Raw genomic sequence first — 4,488 nt, 5'->3', positions numbered from 1 at the left:
CTTGGATTTTGTTGGGGTAATAGAGAATTTGGTGAACTAGGGTGAGTTGATTTAGGGTAAGTAAGTTAGGTGATTCCATCCAGGATAGTTTGTGAAGGGCTAGACAATGGTGAGATCTGTAAAAAGAGTCAGTAGTGAATTTAGCTATCTTGTTATAACAAGTGGATAGTTTGTTTAGATTGCCTTTATTTAGGTTAACTAGGATGGGAGAAGCAGAGAGTAATGTGGAGAGTAAGTGGGTTCTTGCTATGGTAGTTTTACTATTGGAGGTCAGGTAGTTTTTACATCTGTAGAGCGTGCCTAGTTTTTGTGCACCTTAGTTATGGTTTGAGCTATGTGCTTGTTGAATTTCATGTTTTGGTCGATGATAACACCTAGTAGCTTGGTATGTGCAACTGGTGTGACATGGGTGTTGTCTAAGGCGATAATTGTGAATGGGGGAATGGGGCCTATAGCTTTGGAGGGATGAAAGAGCATAAGCTGTTTTTTTGGAGGTTGAGTATTAATTGAGAGTCTGCTAACCAGGTTTCAATTTCAGTAAAGGATTATTGGGTTATTTTCTGTAGAATTTGGAGAGAGGGGGTGGAGCAGATTAGGGTAGAGTTTTTGGTGCATTGTACTAAGCTTGCATGAAGGGTTGCTTTATGGAGGTTGTTTGTGCATATTGTGAAGAGCAGGGGACTAAGTATAGAGATCCTTGAGGCACACATAGGGTGATTGGGAGAATAGGAGAGAGATTGTCCTGTCACTAAACGGCCTGTTGTTCATTAGAAAGATAGTCTTTAAACCACAGGAGTGCAGTTATTTAGTTTAAGTTCTGAGGGAACAATCAATAGTTTGCTGTGGGAGACTGTATCAAATACTTTCAAAAGGTCTAAAAAGACGGTTGATACCAGATTGCCTGCATTTTGCTGTTGATTAACATGATTGGTGAAGCTGATAAGGGCCGCTATGGTGCTGTGGCCAGGATGAAAACCATGTTGAGTTTTGGCTAGGAGATTATTAGAGAGAAGATATTTTAGTATTTGGGAATGTATGCATTTATCTAGGAATTTTGAGAGTGGGGATAGTATGGCTATCGGGTGGTAGTTGGATAATTCGGTTGAATTTCCACCTTTGTGTAGAGGTACTAAATGTAAGATTTTCCAGAAGATTGGGACATTTTGCTCGGAGACTGACCTATTTATGATTATAGAGACAGGATATGAGATATCTTTGGCTGTGATTCAGAGATTTTTCTGCTGGGAGTTTATCAGCAGCCAGGGTAGTGGGTCTTAATTTGGATAAGTATCTGAGGATTGTACTGGTCTGAACTGGTTGGAAGAAAAAATAGTTTTGGTCAGATGGGAAGCTTGGTAAGTTTGGGAGGGTTGTGGGTGGAAAATTTGATGACAGTTTTAATATAGAGTTGGTAAAATATTCACTGAATTGCATTGCAATGTTACATGCCTGGGGTTGGGGTACCAGTTTTACTTGGTTGGAGAATTTTATTTATGGCTGCTCAGAATTTTGAGGGTTAGCTTTCTGCTTAGTTTGTATATTGGAGTAATGTTTTTTTTAATCTGTTTTTTTTTTTTTTTGCTTTATTTCTTAATTCAAGAAATTATTGCCCATAAGTATTAGTTTTGTTGTCATGCCTTCTCTCAACTAGATGAGAGGAAGCAAAAAAGTTTTTTTTTTCTTTTTTTCTTTTTTCTAACTCCAACTTTGGGACTGCAAGGTAAGAGAGATAGGGTTTAGCATTTGTTAAAGTGGCTGCTGGTGGGACAGAAGCACATTCGTAAACCATGAAAGGAAATGGAGGTCTGATCTAGGTTGTGCTTAATTTCAAAATAATTAGTGGGAGAGAAAAGTTAAATATTCACAGTTTTGTCAATTGGTGCTGGAAAATTAGTAATTTTATGATGTTTTCAACTGGTAATGCATTATTCTAATGGAACATAGTCTGAGGGAAATAATAGAGTCACTAGGGGGTAGGGGCATTACAACAAGGAAAGATATCTGTAACCAAGGTTCCCTAGTAGTGTGCTCCCAAAATCTATACAAGTGCACATCAATTGTTAGCAGATAAACTTAACATACATTAGATTAGACAACTTAGGTGTTCAAGGTCTCCCGATCTGCAGATGGATGAACTTGGTCGCTTTGTATTGGGTTGGTAAAGCCACTGGAGGGGTACTTCAGAATTGCAAAGCTTAGGGTAATTGGGAGCATGCTATGTGCAGATCCTTGGCACCAAAGAATGAGAATTTAAAAATGTTATACCAAGAATGGAATAACAACCCATAAGAAAGATAACCACTATTGAGTATTCTTTTATTTGAACTGAATCAGTCAGAGAGGCTATGAAATGTGGGCAAAGATCATGACTGAAATACTGCAGATATTCTTTAGGTAACAAGGATAATTGAAAGAGGCTCTATTTGCAGAAAGGTTAATTACTAAATCAGTAAAACACAGATGGTACAACAGATGACATACAGTGGTCAGAGATGCTCACTTTATTAAAGTTTGTTAGCAGAAAAGACAAAGGATGAAACTGTCTGTACAGAAAGAAGACAGTTAATAGAATGGAAAAGTAAACCCAAATCAGTTAATATTCATTTGATCAGTGCAAGATGGATGCAGGAACTTCCCGTGGTAAGCAACCTATTATTTACCTTGTAGCTATTTAGCACCAAAGAAGATGTGTTTTGTCCACCATATAAAGCTTCTCAGTGGATCGCATGCAGTAAGGGAAATGGACCAGTCAGGCCCCAGTGGCCTAATGGTTAAGGCATTGGCCTCCTAAGCCAGGGATTGTGGGTTCAAGTCCCATCTGGGGTGATATAATCTTTAGGCCCTAGGGCCGATAGCCTAGTACCAACCTATGAACCTATATTCACCCCGGGGATCATGTCAATCGCCCTGCTAGACAGGGGTCTAGAGAAGTAAATATTGTGGGAAGAAATATCCAGGGAATTGTTATGGCTAGGCTTGCATAGGCCCTAGGGCCGATAGCCTAGTACCAACCTATGAACTGTAAGTCAAGTGGCAAACATGAGTGATATGAAAAGTGAAGTCCTTTTGTAACTCTACCAGTGGCTATAATTACTACAACTGTGGGAGCATCAAGGGTTGTAAGATGCCTTTACTTGATATCTCACTAGTTCTGGTGTAAGTGCAAAAAGACTGAAGGCTTACCAGTCACCCTTAGAGTCAGGAAGTAGAATATGGCATAACCTTTACTTATATACGTGACAGCATGGTTTAAGAGTTTTGATGTTATGAAGTTAGAATGATGCCATATAGCCCCAAAAACTAATTAAGCTTGGTTATTAAAAAAAAAAAGCTGAGTGTGACTTGGTTAAGGTTCAGCCATACTTGAATGATGATGGCCAGGGGTCTGCAAAAGAGCTCCACTCCCAAACTGGGTATTATTCTCAACATGTAGACCTCAAACATGTGCTATAAACATACTAAAATTAATTTCAGTTGTGGAGGTTCAGTGGAAGTGACTGACAACAGACTATATGTCATCAAATCCTTTGGGGTTGACCAGATGACTGTCACTCAGCTGGAGTATTCCTTGTTCACTTTTTTTGGCCACTGAAACAGTCTTCATCATTTCCCTGACCTGTCAACAAATGATTCAAAACAAATGAGCTAGCATTTAGTCTCGACTCAGTGACTGGTTATTAATGGTGGAGCAAGGAATGCTATGGCAGCTGAGGATATTATTGTGGGATTTAGTACAAATGTTAGGGATACTACAATAATTAGGTAAAAGTAAGGCTACAACTGCCTGCATGGAAAATGCCCCTGCAAAAGAGTATGATCTGGTTCTGGTAGTAATGGTGAGTTGATTGTTGGCAAGGTCCTTGTCAATTAGTCTAGTTTGGACAGAAATATGCAAGCCATTTCATTATTAACTGTACCAGAGTCACAGGCACAATGCTAGACTCTGTAGAATATCATTATGAAAGTGTTGGTCATGGAGAAATAACTACATTTTATGGTCAGACTGCAGTTTTCAGAATAATTGCCTGAGATGCTGATAGCTCTGATGGATGTAAAAGATCTCACAGCACTTGTCAAACAGGGTAGGGGAATCTTCCCAGTGCCTTGGCTAAATTTTCTAAGGTAAGAAAACCACCACAGGTCTCCCCTGAAAAGAAGCTATTGGACTAACCTGGTCAACAAGGTGTAAATAAATACATAAAAATATGTATGTCTTTCAATATCTTAATAAAGATGTAGTAATTACTCATGAGGTCAGTGCTGAAAGAAAAGCATATGCAGAAGTTCTATTCAAGGTGAGCAAGAAACAATGAAGTCAGGCCCCAGTGGCCTAATAGATAAGGCACTGGTCTTCCAAACCAGGGATTGTGTGTTTGAGTCCCATCTGGGGTGATATAATCTGTCATGGCCTCAGTGGCCTAATGGATAAGCATTGGCCTCCTAAGCCAGGTATTGTGGGTTCGAGTCCCATCTAGGGGTGATATAATC

The 4,488-nt window shown here is 39.3% G+C and overlaps 1 non-coding gene across 1 annotated transcript; it reads left to right on the top strand.

Annotated features, from left to right (window-relative positions):
* The first annotated feature begins 2,753 nt into the window (after positions 1 to 2,753).
* TRNAR-CCU lies at positions 2,754 to 2,826 on the top strand. The gene has a single exon. It is a non-coding gene; the product is annotated as a tRNA-Arg (tRNA).
* Positions 2,827 to 4,488: the final 1,662 nt, after the last annotated feature.

Source organism: Protopterus annectens, chromosome 1.part2 (assembly GCF_019279795.1).
Source record: "Protopterus annectens isolate FY-2018-M chromosome 1.part2, PAN1.0, whole genome shotgun sequence".
Lineage (NCBI taxonomy): Eukaryota > Metazoa > Chordata > Ceratodontiformes > Protopteridae > Protopterus > Protopterus annectens.
The sequence above is the reverse complement of the archived record's forward strand: the minus strand, read 5'-3'. Positions and strand labels throughout refer to the sequence as shown.